Source organism: Rhinopithecus bieti, unplaced genomic scaffold (assembly GCF_001698545.2).
Source record: "Rhinopithecus bieti isolate Rb0 unplaced genomic scaffold, ASM169854v2 scaffold_6439, whole genome shotgun sequence".
Lineage (NCBI taxonomy): Eukaryota > Metazoa > Chordata > Mammalia > Primates > Cercopithecidae > Rhinopithecus > Rhinopithecus bieti.
The window spans coordinates 2,710,363-2,719,817 of NW_016805421.1; positions in this window are offsets into that span (position 1 = coordinate 2,710,363).

Below are 9,455 nucleotides of genomic sequence, written 5' to 3' on the forward strand. Positions count from 1 at the left end.
TAAATATAAATAAATAAAAGAAAGTAGGAGTAGCTATATTAGTTTCAGACATAGCAGGCTGAATTTTTAGAAACTGAAAATTTTTTATGTAATAGTACGATAGTGCACACTTGTTATTGCACATTTGTCAAAATTCATAGAACGTACAACACCAAGAGTGAATTTCAAGGTAAATTATAATGATGTGTCAATGTAAGTTTATTAATTATATCAAAGGTACCACTGTAGCGGAGGATGTCAATAGTGAGAAGGCTGTACCTGTGTAGGAGCTGGAGTGTGGGGGAACTCTCTGTACCTTCTGCTCCATTTTGCTGTTAATCGAAAACTACTCTAAAATCGTTTATTAGTTAAGAAAAAGGAAAGACATTAAATACTGATTCATACTACAAAATGGAAGAACCCTGAAAACACTGTGCTGTGTGAAAAGCCAGGCACAATAGATTACTTTTGTATGATTCTATTTATATGAAATGCTCAGAATAGGCAAGTCTATGGAGACAGAACATAAACTAGTGGTCGCCTAGAGCCCTGGGAGTTGGAGAAATGGGGGAGTGATTGCTAAATGGTTGTGGTTTCTTTTTAAGGTAATGAAAATGTTCTAAAATTGCTGTGGTGAAGGTTGCATAACTGTATGAAAATATTAAAGCCCATTAAAATGTTCACTTTAAATGGGCAAGTTTGTGGTAGATAAATTATATCTCAGAAAGCTGCTTTAAAATATTTTTGAATTCTTAACTGAGCTCCCAGAGAAGGAAAGGAAATTCATACAGGTCAAAACAAAACAAAAATAGAATAGTAAATGTATAAGGCTGCAGCTTTCCTATGCAGAATTATTGGTATCATCTGAATGATAGTATTTAAAAACTAAGGAGAAAACACTTGGTACTAGAAAAAGCAAGGATTTGAAATTGAGCCTTCCTGCACTAAATTAGACCCCATAGTAAGATTCTGAGTGAAGGTACAGACTAGAACAAATCATTTGCCTGCACAGGGTGCCATCAGCAAATCTTATCTAGAACTGAGGTAAGATTCATAACAGTGTCCTATACCTTTTGTCAGTTTGGAATTCCAATTTATGCTGTTTATGAGGTTCATAAATCTCCAAACTGAAAATTAAATAAAAATGTATCCCAGTATATTGAGAACGCTGGGGCTTCTGGAAAAATCAAGTGCAAAACCATGCTAGAGGCATCACAGTTTTTCCTACCTCAAAATCACAACTGAGCATAAGATCATATCTGAAAATTTCAAAATACAATAAGACAATCTCCTGAGCAATAATCAAAAGCTAGAACAAATATTAGAATAGACACCCTTACAAAGTCAAGTTGTGACGGAAACTATAAAATGAGTATGTTTAAAATGTTAACATGAGTCAAACTAGAGAGATTTGAAAAGAAATCAAATAGAAATTCAGAAAAGAAAAAATATTCATTACAATTTAAAATGCAGTGGTTGGAGTAAATAGCAGATTAAACAAAGTTAAAGTAAAGATGAGTGAACTGGAAGATAGATTTGAGGAAATTATCTAGAATGAAAGAAAAAATATGGAAAATATGGCTAAAATATGGAAAAGCTGCTATTTGCATGATAGATACCCTAAAACCCTGACTTGACCACTACACAATTTATGCATGTAACAACATTGAATGTGTGCCTCATAAGTTTATATAAATAAAAAATTTTAAGAGTGAAGAAGAATAAATGAGAAGTTCCAAACTATTTATAAAATTATTCCCAGAAGGAGAGAATTAAGAAAAGGAAGGAAATGCAATATTGAAAGAGAAAATACCTGGAATTTTTCTAGATATCAAAAGATTTGAGTACTGAGTTTAGGAGGTAAGATGAATCCTAAATAAGATAACTAAAATAGAAATCTATACCTAGACATATCAGAGCGAACGCGCAAAACACCAAAGATAAGGAAATATCTTAAAAGAAACCAGAATAAAAGATAATTTACCTTTAAAGAACAAATAACTAAATTTATAGACAGCAGAATTCTTACCAGAAACAGTTGAAACCAGAAGACAGTATAATATTTTCCAAATGCAGAGAGAAAATAACTGCCAACCCTCAACTCTATACTGTATAATTTTAAAATTCAAAATACTTAGAAAAGTAAAATTCCTTTTAGTGATGACATTTGGTAAACAAATACCGAATCTCATTCTCCTCCTTCCCTCCAAACGCCTATGGGCACTCCTCATTGGCCCACCCCATCTAGAAACGGTTGGACAAAAGAACCCATGGATGCAGTTCATATAGTTTAGGCTCCAGGGATAGTCAGCAAGGTGAACGAGGATGGAAATACATTTAGAGGTGTAGATAAAAGAGATTGAACTACTTTTCCAGTTTATGCACTATCTATCTTGTAGTAAAGTACACATTACTGAATTCGGGGCAATCATAATATTTAAAATATTTTATCAATACTTGGACACTTAAACACCAAAATAAATAATGATAGTAATGAATTATAATCTATTAAATAAGAATCAGTATACACTGATATACATAAATAAGGAAAAATAAAGAAAGCGAGTAGAAGGTTAACTAATAAATACAGGGGAAAATGGCACAGTTGGAAAATCACTATTTTGCAACCATTACAATCGATGGTAATAATTGATTCAGGCAAGAATCATCAATGGACACTAAGCCTGGTAAGTAAAAGTTTAATCAGTAACAGGGGATTTACATAGCCAAAAAGTTTCTCATCTTGAATGACTTTTAAAATATAAAAGGAAAACAGTAATTTTAGAGTGGAGAAATTTGGTGTAAACTAAGTGATCCGGTATTAACCAAGTGATCAAAATTAAGAGAAAAAATGACTTCATGAGCCTTCTAAAATAACACACTAAGAAGGACACATCATTTATTCAGTAAAGGCATAATTTGGACATAATTATGAGGAAACTTCAGACAAACTATGAAATGAATGACTTGTATTCTTCAAAAATGTCAATATCATAGAACAGCAGTCCCCAACATATTTGGCAGGAGGGACCAGTTTCGTGGAAGACAATTTTCCACTGTCAGGGTTGGGGTGCGGAATGGTCTTGGGATGAACTGTTCTGCCTCACATCATCAGGCATTAGTTAGATTCCGATAAAAAGCACAAAACCTAGATCCCTCACAGGTCCTGTTCACAGTAGGGTTTGCAGTTCTTATGAGAATCCATTGCTGCCGCTTATCTGAGTTGAGGCAGAACTCAGGTGGTAATGCTAGCTCACCAGCTGCTCACATCTCCTGCTGGGCAGCCTGGTTCCTAACAGGTCACAGACCCATACAGGTACAGGACCTGGGGGTTGGGGACCCCTGTAAAGAACAATAAACAATAAAAATGTTGGAGAATTGCTCCAGGTTTAGACTAAAATGACATGACAAAGAAAATACAATGTATGATCATAAATTAGATTGTGGGCTGAAAAAAAAAATGTTCTAAAGGACCTTAACTGTACAATTAGCAAATTTGAATATGTACGATAGATTAGATACATGTAGTATATTAAATTTTTAATTTTGTTAAGTTTTCTGATTTTGATAATTATATTGAGCTTATTATATAAGAGATTGTTTTTATTCTTAGTAATTAAGATTGAGACTGAAATTTTCTTTCTTTTTTTTTTGTTTTTTGTTTTTTGTTTTTGTTTTTGAGACGGAGTCTGGCTCTGTGGCCCAGGCTGGAGTGCGGTGGCGCGATCTCAGCTCACTGCAAGCTCCGCCTCCCGGGTTCAAGCCATTCTCCTGCCTCAGCCTCCCAAGAAGCTGGGACTATAGGCGCCCGCCACCACGCCAGGCTAAGTTTTTTTTTTCTTCTTCCTTTTATTTTCTTTTGGTATTTTAGTAGAGTCTACAGTCTCGACTTCCTCACCTCGTGATCCGCCTGCCTTGGCCTCCCAAAGTGCTGGGATTACAAGGGTGAGCCACAGTGCCCGGCCCAAGACTGAAGTATTTAAGGGAAGATGAATGTGATATCTACAACTTAATTTCAAATGAATTTAAAAAGAAATAATATATATATTTCTCATATATTATTAGTAGTATATATAATAAATGGGGTGAGAGAGAAATGTCAAATAGAGTAAAATGTTGACAATTAATCTGAATAAAAGATATATGGGAATTCTTAGTGTATTTTCCAAATTTGTTTGAAATTATTTCAAAATAAAAGATAAATAAGCAAACAAATCCACTTAGTGGTATAAAACTCTACTAACCTCACTATGTATATCTTAGAAATTTTACCATTATTCAAAATAAAGTTATTGACATGAGGCAAATTTTCCATTTGTAATGCATATTATATATAGAATGAACTGTGAATGACCCAAAAAGCTAGTTGGAAAATCAAATATACACTAACCAAGCCAATAGGCAATTTCCTTTTATGAAATAAATGCCTCTATTTCTGAAAATACATAATGAAGCATTGAATTCAATTGTCTTAAGTCTAGTTGCTGTACAAATATTTTTAATAAAACTTGTTCACTTCTTAGATATTAAACAGAGAATGTGTCACTCTTTCAGCTTGTGAATGAAATACCCGCCCCTTGTTAGTACAGTAGGCTCCCCAGGACTAACGGCATTCAAGGAGAGGAGGGAACCATAAACCAGGAGATCCTGTGGCCTAAGAGAGCTCTCTAGGCACCTGTCTTCCTGGGCCCTGTTTCTTGGCTGAGGTGTCATGATGCCCACTCATTTGCATACTATCCAAGGTCAGTATCCTTCTGCTGGGAACTTCCTCCTATCCCCACTTCCCAGAATTCATAGATTCTATAGGCACAGCCATAAACTAAAAGCTTACAGACAAAATTTTGCCCCACAGACTTAGGCCCCACCTTACTGCCTTCAGTACTTTTATTTTATTATTTTTTTTTAATGTGCCAAAATTTAAATCTGGAAATTTTGACATAAAAAATCTAGATTTTTAACGTAAAAGACAGTCTAAAGATCCGGCAACCCTGTGCCTGATTTTCAAATGAAAGTATTTAGCTGGAGCTGAGCTACAGCAAAACCTTTCAGATTGGGGAACTTGCTGCTTAGCTGTAATGGTCTCTGCCATTCCTTATTGTAGGCTACTTCTTTGCTTATATCACTCACCTGGCCCCAGTCAGCATTTATGTTTGGGCCCCAATTCTGGGATAGGCAAACAAGTTTCCACATGCACATTATTTCCATTATCCATATTTAACTTTGTATGAATCAGTTCATGTGATAAGTACAAGAGACTCTGGTAGCTAGTAATTTTAACCCTATCAACATAATGACACTCTATGGTAGTTGTCATCTAGGCTACAGTTGAGTCATCAGACATGAAAGGACTGTCACAACTAGAATAATAAGGAATCTTACGTATCTCTGGGTAAAAGGCTATTTTTAGAAGTAAATTTAAGCACAGTCTACTACAGGTCAGTGGGTCCCAAAAGATTTGGGGATTAGCCACAGGGAGGCTTTTAAAAATATTACAAATATTTCAAATCCTTTGTTTCTGGTTTGCTCCAACAGAAATTCTGCTACAACAGGCCTGCAGCTTCTGTATTTACATAAAGTTCTAAGATATCTCCTAGTAATCCTAGGAAGTGAGAGTGTGTTAGGAAGAAGAAAAAAAAAAAAAAAAAAAAAACTTTCTGCAGTGTTTTAACTCTCTAATTCAAGGTTAAATGTAATCTTATTGTTTACCCTCAGATTTGGAGAAAGAATTATATTAGAAGAGCTGAAAAGTTTATCTCCTTCACCAACAAGTGGAAGCTAAGAGATGGTGGACAACTTTCAAAGCCAACTAAGCATTGTGTATGTAGCTAAAAAGTAAGTAGGCAAATAAATAAATAAACTAAATTAAATTAAAAATGGAGCATCTACAATGATATATTCCTTTCCCTCATTCCGTATAGTTTATTTAGTTATAGCCATCAAGCAATTATGAATAAAAACATTTCTGGGATATAGAGGACATTAACAGGTACATATTTATTTCTAAAACAATAAAAAATGAAAGAATGAAAAGGAAGGAGAGAAATAATTCTGATAAAAGAGCAGACATTGATAAATTTCAAGTATTATAAAGATTCATAGTAATTTTGTAAGTTAGCAGAAACTTTAGGAAGCACATATTCTAACTGTTTTGTTTTACAGTTAAAGATACTAAAACAGGGAAATTGATTTATGTCACACAGTGATATGGTTTGGCTGTGTCCCCTCCCAAATTTCATCTTGAATTATAGCTCCCATGATCCCCACATGTTGTGGGAGGGACCTGGTGGGAGGTGATTGAATCACAATCATGAAGGCAGGTATTTCCAGTGCTGTTCTCATGATAACTGAGCGAGTCTCATGAGATTTGATGGTTTTACAAAGGGGAGTTCCCCTGCACACATTCTCTGGCCTGCTGCCATGTAAGACATGCCTTTGCTCCTCCGTTGCCTTCCATCTCCCCAGCCATGCTAAATTGTGAGTGAATTAAACCTCATTCCTTTATAAATTACCCAGTCTTGGGTGTGTCTTTACTAGCAGCATGAGAGCAGACTAATACACATGACTTACTTATGGGTGGAATGGGGACTTGAACCCCATTCTTTTAACATGATATCTAGGGCTCTTTGTTCTGAATTTTTGTGGTTTTAGAAGACTTATGTTTACATTATAAATTGAATTTTCATGAGGTGGGAAATCTTTTCACTTTCCCCTTTTTCACATTCATATTTTCTCCATGTGAAAGAGGTTTTATTCTCAAGCACTAGAAACCAGATGATTTTTTTTTCTAGAATGTAGAATACAAAAAGTGAAAGACAACCACTCAACATTTGAGGCCTACATCAGTTATAGCTGTGAGTCTCATGTTGAAGTGTACAAGGGGCTGCTTGTGTACAAAAAAAAAAAGAGTTAGCTCCTAAAAGAACAAAAAGTACAAAGGTAACTATTTTAACTTTGTTTGGGTCTTGAGTAAAAGGAAATCTAGCCGAAAATGCATTCAATGCATTTATTGAAACATACAATAAGAGTATCCAAGAGAAGGGTAAGTTTTAGACAGAGATTAATCTGGGTTCCTGACATCCGTACCTTCCTCTGTAAATGTTTTTCTTCTTGCTAGCACTCCCTGTGGTCACCAGATGGCCATCAGCAATACCTAAGACAACAGGCCCTAGTTCACAGTGGATTGGAGAGACAGTCGTTTCCTATGGTTAGCAAGTGCCTTGTTCTCATTAGACCAACCTTCAACTAGTCACTGAAACTAAAAGAAATGCCATGCCCTAACTGGTTTAATCCTGTGTCACTTGATTATCACTAAAGCAATCTCAAAGTAAGAAAACGTTGAATTACTATTACCCTAATTGTAGTTTTATATGGTGTATAGATAAATAAAAAATCATTGAGCCATACACCTCATATTTATGCTTTTTACAACATCTATTTGTGCCTACAATAATTTTTTAAGTGCTTTAAAGGTGATCCTGAATGGTTTATAAAACTAAGCAGGGAGGAATCCTGGAACTGGGGAAGGATTGGGTAAACCTCACACAAACAACATGGTAGCAACACAAAGTAAGAGAAGTGTAATTGATGTTTTGGATTCAATCACAAAACCCTCTACAGTAAATATTTACAAGATGGACAGCAATTTGCAACTAAATCTAAATCTCACTGAAGGGGCTACGTATAGTTCCACCACCACATCTCCCCTTTATCCCAGTGAAGGAACACGGTGGTACTAAATGCCATCCTTTGATCGTATAACCTTGCAAAGTCCACCACACCTCCCCTTTACCCAGTGGAAGAACACGGACTGAAATGCTATCCTTTTGAGTAACCTTGCAAAGTCATCTTGAAGGAGATTTTTATACTTCTTCCTAGTCCAAACACACACAGTAGCCAACTTTGAATAACAAAGTTGGCAGTAAAAAATAAACTAAAATTTAGTTCCTCCTATCCTAATGTTAATTATTTCCTCAGCCTCTACAACGGCTTGAAACCTTACAGATTACATAGAGTGGTTTTATTACCTAGAGAAGTGCCTTTCTCAAGGTTGGTACCTAACATATATTAGGAAGAATTAAATGGCATGGGATGGGGTAGGATGGAATGAAACAGGAATGGATTAGAAGCAAATGTAACTGAATGAAAATGACTGAAATGGAATGGAATTTATGGCTTGCGGCAGTACAAAAAGGGGCTATACTCAGTCAATTAAGCATGATGGCATGTATGACCTCAAGCTCTATAGTATTTCTGTTAAATCATAAACCTCATCATTGTTAAGAAATACCAATTGCCAGTTTATATCCTATAATCACAACTGAATTTCCCTAAAAGCTTGTATTTAGCAAATACAATGGTTTTAGAAAGGTTAATTTTGGGTTTGAGTGGCAAGCAAATTGAAATTTGTGGGATGATGGGGGGGCAGAGAGAGCATTCATCATCTTTTTTTTTTTAAGGTGCTGTATAAAAAAAGTGGATCCAAGGCCGGGCGCGGTGGCTCAAGCCTGTAATCCCAGCACTTTGGGAGGCCGAGGCGGGCGGATCACAAGGTCAGGAGATCGAGACCATCCTGGCTAACATGGTGAAACCCCGTCTCTACTAAAAAATACAAAAAACTAGCCGGGCGAGGTGGCGGGCGCCTGTAGTCCCAGCTACTCGGGAGGCTGAGGCAGGAGAATAGGGTGAACCCAGGAGGTGGAGCTTGCAATGAGCTGAGATCCGGCCACTGCACTCCAGCCTGGGCGACAGAGTGAGACTCCATCTCAAAAAAAAAAAAAGTGGATCCAAAAACTAGTTTATTCTAGCAGAAAATAAATGATCATGGGAAGAAAAGAAAGAAAGAACCCTGGAATAGGGAGTTTAATTAAAGCAATGCTATATGCAGTTCATAAAATGACACACTGGCTTAGGGTCATCCGTCTGCAAAAGAGTGAAATTTTTACCTGAAATCACACACAGGGTTACATGTGGAACACAGAGAAAAAAGGGTAAGATTCCACAGAGCTGGAAGATACTGCAGATAATGAATGGAAGGAACCGGACTAATATATGAAGATTTTTGAAATCAGATTCAGTGGAGACTCTCTGAACCTGTATATTATCTATCTGGACATATTGAAAGATCCAGTTTTCCCACATTTTAACATAATACTTTTGCTTTCTAAATGGCTTATTAAGGGTGTAATGTACTTAAGGTCTCTGGTAAAGAAGAGAGATAATCTTAGAGAAAAAAAGGTAATGTCATTTCTAAATCTCAATTTGACAAAACGAAAGAAGAAATGGCTGCTATACTGCTAGGTTAAGCATAGAATACCAAAAATGCTTATATTCATACATCACCTTATAACACAGAAGTTTCATTAATAGGGTTGAGCCTTACAAAAATCTCGTGGGTAGACAGGGCAAATAACCACAGATTTTGATGCTATTTGTTTGCTTGTTTTTTTTTTTTTTTTTTTTTTTTTTTTTTTTTTTTT